The following is an 8524-nucleotide window of genomic DNA, read 5'->3' on the forward strand; positions in this document are numbered from 1 at the left end:
AAGGCGACACCCGTGGGAATACCGTGCGTGAGGCCGCAAAGTGATATGAGGTGTTACCGGCTAGATCGATGTGACTTGGAATCAGGGTCCTGACAATTTAACTGCACCGGTGATATCTATACGGTCTTGAACCCGAGGCTGCTGAGGCGGTTGGATCATAGAATCAGCTTTCTTGCCTTTCCTCACACTCTTCCTAGGCTTCTTTGCCGGAAGGTCATCTATAATACGTCGAGCCTCCGGAAGCGGCAATTCAGGCACCGACTCATGATGCTCAAACCCTGAGTAGGCGCCAGTATAGACATACTGTTGAGTGTCATCGTCATCCTCATCCTCATCCATGGCGACGTCAACATGACTAATGGAGCCTCTTCCTTACCCAGTCCGCTATCACCCAACCCGACACCCGATGCTAATTGGGTAGGTGTGGTGTTGATGTTCATACCTTGCTGAGGATGCATGCTCGTGGGTGTGCTCCTGGCCGCCTTCAGACAAAGCAGACTCTTTGGCCACAACAGGACCCACCCATTGCAACAATCACCAAGCCGCCGCGGGGTCTCGTCGGCATCCCCTAGTACGAGAGGAGGCAAATTCTCGTGGCCCGGTTTGACACTGGCCACGCAAACCTTGAAGACGTTCGGGGGGATCGGCCGGCTGTGGAACAATGGTTCCGTCGGCTTCATTATCGTCACCTTCCCCACATCCACCTTCTGGTCGCCGATGGTGTACAATATGGTGCACGGGGTTTTGTCGGCCTGCAAAGAAAAGTCTGCGATGTGAGACATCCGAAAGGCAACGAAAACGGGAGATTATACATTTATTGAAGGGGCCGGTGTGACAGATACCGTGAGGGCGTTGATCTCAGCCAAAGACAAAGCACCGGCGAGCACGTCCGGTGCGGGAGCCGGGGCGGGAGCAGGTGCAGCTGCAGGTGCTGGTGCATCGCTAGTCAAGCTGCTCCCCAAGAAGTTAGCAAGGGGAAAGTCCGCTGCATATTTTTCTTGATTTTGCCTGGTCCAATTGAAAACGGCCGGAACCAAGGAAGTGGACATATCTACAACCATCTGTTTTGCGGCAGCTACCGCTGTTGCGACTATCTGAGATGATTTCTTCTCAACCGCAATCTCAACCTTCTTGTCGATGTTTTCTTCGGTTAACCTCCGTCTTTCCCTTCTCTCCTCTTTGGTTTCACTGTAGTGCTTCTTCCACATGGCGTCGTCTCCGACACTGTGCACGCGTCCATACGACGGTCGAGTATCCATCGGGAGTCGTTTCAATATGTTCAACGCCCGGTTGAATGGAGTGTCCCACTTGGGCCTCGCCAACGCCTCAGACGGTAAGTCGCTTTTGGCCACAATCCTGTGCCGCTCTCTCTGCAAAAGGCACAAGGATCGTTTACAAATATGACTAACGTGTAGTTGAATTGATCAAAAACTAAAATTACCAGCAGTCTGATGAACTCCGTCGTGACCGCGTCCGTCTCGAAAACCTGCTTCACTGGGTCCCAACGGTGCCGGGCCCTGAGGACATCACGCTCCTACGGGACGGTGAACTCCGCTCGCGGCTTCCGCGTCCTCCTTGGCCCATTTGGACCTCTTCCCGCCGTAACCACGGCTTCCGAGGTGGTGGCTCCCAATGTTCCTCTGTTGAAGCCCCTTCATGTATTTAGACTTTTTTTGGCAGCTTCGGCCTCGCAAGCCGCCTTGAATATTTGAAACTGCTCTTCCGTGATTGTCGGATTATCCTTTACAATCTCGGAGTAGGGTTCCTTCTTGTCGACGATCCTTGCTTTCACCCTTGTTTTCCAGGCGGCCAACGCGTCGCTAAACTTGGTCATGGCGTGTTTGTTTACCTTCTTCATTGATGGGTCCTTATCTGGATATTTACAATCCTTTTCATTCCGTCCCGGGAACAAGAATATCTGGTGAAAATTCTTTAGGAGGGAGGTCCTCATATTATCTATCTTCTGTAGTTTCTCATCGTTGATGGTGGCGGTTGTTTGTATGATGCAGCCTATTTGATTGCCGTAGCACGCGCGCGCTTCCTGGGGCACTTTTGGCTCAAAATTGCCGTCGTCCAGCTCCGTGACCACCAGTCTAGTAGTCCTGAGCTTGTTAGGAAGCCGTTGTCTCTTTGCTTTCGGTTCTATGCCGGCTCCACTAGTCTCAGCGCCGGTCTTAGTCTAAGCGCCAGTCTCGATGCCGGTCTCAGTCTCAGCGCCGGTCTCAGTCACGTCGGCAAGCTCAAAAATTCGTCTGCCGCCTGGTAGACGTCGTCGCAATCACCAGAACCCTATCCTTCATCGTTGCTAACCATGTTTCCTATGATTAAATCTAGTCAATTAATTCTAGACCTAATAAAAAGAATAATGACATAAAACAGGCCTATTGTTTTGCAGGAACGTTGACTCCTTCCCGGTGCTGCAAATCCCGGGCACTCGATATGTCTTAGTTTGTAGCACAAGTCATGCCAAAATTCACGGAAAATTTCGGCATGACGTTTGCTAAAAAGTGGACAAATCGAGAACCTGAATTTTGCCGGAACGGAAATGAATCAACGTTCCTGCAAAACATAGGCCACTCGGCTTCATTCCCTGGAAACAACAAAAGGCCACTTGGGCACAATCGAACCACTTCAATGTCGATTATGATCAATGAGCAAACACAATTGAGGATTTTTCATATATCATGACCACTTCAAATTTGCATCTCCTAGTGTTTGACACTTCAAGAAAATGTACATAAATCTCATGCTCTCTGAAACTCAATTCAAAAACCAAATATAGATGGAGGCAGATGTGGCGAGGGAGGCAGGGGCGTCTCTGTCAAAGCCCTAGTTAAGCATATACAGTTTTTTCCTACGGCGACGGAGGCAGATGTGGCGAGGGAGGCAGGGGCGTCTCTGTCAAAGCCCTATCTAAATTCTTTTCCTAACTAAATTAACCTAACTAAATTCTTTTCCTAACTAAATTAACCTAACTAATTTAGAGAGAGAGAGAGGAGGGGTGGGGGCTTACAGAGGATAGCTCCGGTGGTGGCGCGGGAGGCAGGGGCGTCTCCGGTGACGGCGAGGGAGGCATTTGTGGCGAGGGAGGATTCAATGGCGTCGACTGCGGCTCGGGTGGCGTTGATGAGGCCGCGCGGCTCCGGTGGCATTGGGGGCGGCTCCGGTGGCGTCGACGGCGCGCGGCTCTGGTGGCTCCGGGGGCATTGACATCGGCAGGAGACGTCGGCAGGAGACGGCGGCGAAGTGGGGCGACGGCGAATCGGGCAGACGGCGACGGGGTGGGTCGAGGGATTTGGGGGAAAAGTGGTGGCTGGGGGGAAACGGTTTTTTGGTTAAGTCAAACTTAGCTATAGCGATTTTCACGAAACGCGCTACTGCTATAGCTAAGTAATTTCCTTCATATTTCTTATTTCCTTTTTTGTTTCTACAGCGGGGGTCTAGGAAACGCGATGCAGCTACACTAGCTACAACGCCTCCTACGAACAGACGCTACTGCTACGCCTTTCTCCTTTTTTCGCTTTTTCATTTATTTTCCTCTACATTTTATTTTTTCCTTTCTCCTTTCTCCTTTTTCTATTTCTTTCTTTTTCATTTACTTTCCTTTTGTTTTTCATTTTATTTTATTTCCATTAGTAGTAGCGCTCTCCACGCGAAACGCACTGCTACTTACTCCCTCCGGTCCTTTTTTGTCTGTGTTCTAGAAAAATCTGTTTTCCCCGCAATGCTCTGCGTATTAGCTTTTTCTGGCTTCTTTTTCCAGTTATGCCCCTGCTTTCCAGTGGATCGCATGCATGCGTGCTGCAGTTACTCGCATCTCTCTCTCCAACGTCTTTCGCGTCTTCCCGAGGCAGCCGCCTACCTCTTCCACTCCTTCCCATCCATCCCAGCAGACTACTCCACATCCCCTTGTCTCCTCTTCTCTCCTCTTTCACTTCTTCCTCCACACCAGCCTACTCCATGTCCCCTCCATGGATGAAATCCACCCATCATGGCTGTGGGAGGACAGCCAACCTGTAGAGGATAGTGAGCCCATGGATGACATCTTGCTTGTGGAGGATAGCTTGCTTGCGGAGGATAGCTTGCTTGCGGAGGACAGTGAGCTCCCATACGGCGGCGCGCTCCCGCTCGCAGAGGGCCGCGCGGTCGTGGACGGCGGCGTGTGCCCATCAGGCGTTGGGCTCGCGGACGGATGGCAGCGTGTTCCCAGAAGGCGGCGCGCATGCGGACGGCGACGTGCTCGCACGGGCGGACGGCGACGCACTCGTGCAAGGTAGCGTGCTCCCGTTGGCGGACGGAGACGCACTCATGCAAGGTGGCCTGCTCCCGCTGGCGAAAAGCGATGCACTCGTGGACGGCGGCATGCATGGCGGTGTGCTCCCGCGGGCGGACGGCGGCGTGCTCCCGCGGGCGGACGGCGGCATGCACGGCGGCGTGCTCTCGCGGGCGAACGACGATGCACTCGAGCGAGGTGGCCTGCTCCCGCTGGCGGGCTGCGACACACTCGTGGACGGCGGCGTGCAAGGCGGCGTGCTCCCGCTGGCGGATGGCGACGGATTCGTGCAAGGCAGCGCGCTCGCGGAATACAGCGTGCAGCCGAAAGATGGTGGCATCCAGGCGCTTGAGGAAGTGCTGCACGCACTGGCCGACAAGGTGAGCACCCTGATCGACAACGTGCACCAGCTCTCCAAACTGGTGCGCGCGCTCGCCGACGCGGTCATCAAGGTGGACGGTGGCATTGGACGCAGCAGCACATACTGTGCACCGTGTGCTCAAGGGCGCCGTGGTGACATCGGCAACGGAAACGACGGACAGAAGTGTGGTGACTGCGACCCAGTTAGTGGCAGCAAGATAGTCGGTGGCGACCCATTGCCACCGCTGGAGCAATTCTCAGTGCCTCCTGGTGCAGAAGAGGTTTGGCAAGATCTAATGAGCATTTACTTTGAAGATATTCTGACTAATGATGAACTGAAGAAAATTTTAAAATGATCCAACATTGATCATGGACTTCACCATTAGTTGTTCCAGTAGTGGTTTTCTCTTTTGTTGAACTTGGGCGAAGAATATGTGATGATGCACTTATGGTTCCAGTGGTAGCTAGCTTTCTCTTTTGTTTAGAGTGCACTATGAGTCTGCTGAAAATGCGGTGGTAATTTGTATTTGAACTGTAACTTCGATCATGTGATGTTAATTTGCCCATTCTGTTTATTTTTACTTTGGTCAAATTGGTGAGATGTGTGCTGTTAATGAGAATTTTTTTTGCTCAAACTAAAGGTTTATTCTCATTACAACAAAAGATGGATTACATGATCCCATTACATCAACAAGACAACATAGCACTAATCTTACATCAAAAGATGGACTACATGGTCGCATACATAGCACTACTCAAGTAAGAATGCCCTCCCTTGGTCCACGATGGATCGATCACAAGGCAACGTCACCGGTAAGATACGAAGATCTTGAAGGACTTGCTTTCTCATGTGCGGCACCTTGTAGTGCTGGCCTCCTTTGTCCTTTAGAACCTCACGCATGCAAGATTGTAGAGTGAGGAATATTCGGTTGCACCTCTCGGCGGGGTACTGCTCAAATGCTTGGCACACCTTCATAATTATATCATCAATTGAACCTGGAAATAGCTTATGGACCAATGACTGTAAGGCAGCAAAGAAACCAAGATCAAGTATGTTAAGATCCGACGAGTTCGGTGGCTGACACACCAAACGAATGTCCCACCCATCCGCCTGGGCCGTGGCAAGGAACACCGGATCATCAACATTCACGTGAGTCCTACCATTATCTTGCTGGATGAAAATAGGACGCCCACGTTAAGAAGGAGGCCACTTCGCCTTGATGGCGGGGATAACCTTGTTCACCAAGAAGTCTCTACTCACATCCCTTGTCACCTTGGAGATGACCTTTGTCACGATTGTCCCGGCTAGATGGTTAGGACTATCCCTTTTAGCCGCCTCCTCAAAAGTGAACGACCATATTCCATTTTACCATCAAATGTCACATTATCATTCACATCAAAGCGAGGGCGTGCTACAGCTGCTAGAAACATAACCCTCTCTATATACTTCTTGTTCTGCGTAAACCGTTCCGGTTCTTCCTCATCATCTGCTAGGTATAGCTTGAGAGACTTCTTGGTGCGATAGAACCACTTCTCATCTATATGAATGACATTGTACATTCCTTTAAAAGACGGTTGTTCCGATAGGCTCTCTTCCTGAAATTGCGAGAGGAACCACTCAACCCTACGTCTCTTGTTCAAGTCGGTGAGAGTTCCCTTGATGGCATTGCTGTGGCGTCTAATCTGCTTCTCTTTCAGCCTCCTCCAAACTGTGGTTTTGGACACGTTTAACTCGTTTGCGAGGTCTTTGATGGTTGTTCTCTTCCTCTTGTCAACTGCCTTTATAGTCTCCGAGTCGATAGATATCCTTTTACGACCACAATTTTTGGGCTTCTTGTTCAACACTCCAAGCATCCCTCCATATAACTTTCCCTTGTTCCATAAGTCCTGGACAGTTCTCTGCGGCATTCCAGTCAAACGAGACACTTCCTTGGTCACTCCACGCTTCATAATTCCTAGACTTGTCCTCTCCAACAACATGCCATAGACGGTGAGCTTAGCTTTGTCACTCCACTCACATGGCTGCAGCGGCTGCGGATTATTCCCACCTATAAAAAGGAAGACATGATCAATTTCATGTGACTGAATCTGCTACCATGTCACACAAAATGAGCAAAATATGCTGCCATGTCATGAAAAATGAGTACTCATATAGAAGTGAAATTATGAGCTCACCATCATGGTCATTGCCCTCATGCCCATCACCTTCCGCACCTCCGTTACCCTCATCACCGGCACCATGGTCTTCATGACTAGAAGTGCCTACTTGATCAATAATGAAATTTGCATAACCGAATTAAACTTAACAACAAGAAATCTAATGAACACACTTTATGAACTTTATAACAAAATGAGAAATTGCCACAAATTTTAATGGACTATAATTGCATGAGAATCAAACAACCAAATAAAATTGTCCGCTAGTTTTCATTAACAAACTGAACTTCCTAACAAATTTTCACTAATGATTTTCATTAACTCTAATTGAATCAAACAACCAAATAGAATTGTCCGCTGGTGCTGGGCAAGTTTTTCACCATGCATGGGGTCACCTGCGTGAGCTTCGCCATCCTCTGCGCCATGCCCCACGTCTCCAGCATCGCCATGTCCATCATCGCCATCGCCACCACCGGCAGCGTGTCCGTCTTCAACGTCCTCTGGCGCGACAAGGTTCAAGTCAGGAAGCTGGCGCCCTCGACCGCGACCACGCCCGGCCATGCCAAGCCTCCCGCGACCGCGGCCCGATCGCGCGCCTCTGCCATGCCCTTGTCCAGTGATGACTGGATGCTCCAGCTGCCACTGGATCGTGCCGGCGTGAGCTCGCCCGCGGCCAGCGAGGCCTATTCTTCCACGGACAGGGGCTACATCTCCTCCGCCGGCGACTTGCACGCTTCCTCCGCCGGTGACTTGCAGGCCTCTTCCGCGGTCAACGTTGCGGAGCCCACGGCCGGTCAAAGCCTAGACGAGAGCGACCATGGTTCTGGCTGTTGCTTCTTCTGCTGGAGGTGTCCTCGTCGTGCACGCGGTTGGTGCGGCTCAGACCAGCGCTGGCACTGCCGTCTTCAGCTTCCGCGTCGTGCACCTGATCTGTGCGGCTCGGACCAGCGCCGAGACTTCCGCCTTGCACCTCCACGTCCGCGAGTTGGCTGCTATTGCCGTTGCCACCGCTTCCGCCTGCGTCCTCCGTGCCGTGCGAAGCGTCGTTGCCGCCTCTTCCGCGTCGGCCATTGTTTTGCTCGGCGGCTTCATTTTCTGTCGTTGGTTTGGGAGTTGAAAAGCGATCAAACAGAGCACAAAAAAACTGGAGTAAAATCAAACAAGAGCAATCAGTTCATACCATCGTCGCTCTCCTCGAATACGTAAACGTAGTTCATGTCCTCGGCATGACCATCATATTGATCCTCCACCTCATCCCAGTTGATGGCCGAATTGAGGTCGAAACCAGCCATTGCATTCACATGGCAAGAGAGAGAGAGTGGAGCAAAGAGAGCGAAGGAAGAATTTTTTGCCATTCTGTTCATGGCTGGGGCTGAGATTTATAGACAGAACTTTTCAGTTTTAGCCATGGCGGTAAGCTAAATTTTGAGCTTCTAATCTATGGCGGGCTGTTCAGTTGGAGGGAGTTGGAAATTTTCATCTGCTCCAATTGTTCAGCCATGGCGGTAAACGAATTGCTTTGGCTCCAACTCCACCAGTTTCAAGCCCCGCTGGTGTTCTTCCTGCTCATAGGCCATGCAATGGGTGAGAGATTGGCGTCGATTCCAAGAAGATTTTGCACAGAGGGAGAGGCACGTGCAGAGAGATGCGCATGCATGCAGACTGGGAGAGAGAGGAGGAGAGAGAGACGCGCATGCAGAGAGATGGAGAGAGTGGGCGTGAGAATATATGGCT

This window comes from Triticum urartu, chromosome 1, assembly GCF_003073215.2.
Source record: "Triticum urartu cultivar G1812 chromosome 1, Tu2.1, whole genome shotgun sequence".
NCBI classification, from domain to species: Eukaryota; Viridiplantae; Streptophyta; class Magnoliopsida; order Poales; family Poaceae; genus Triticum; species Triticum urartu.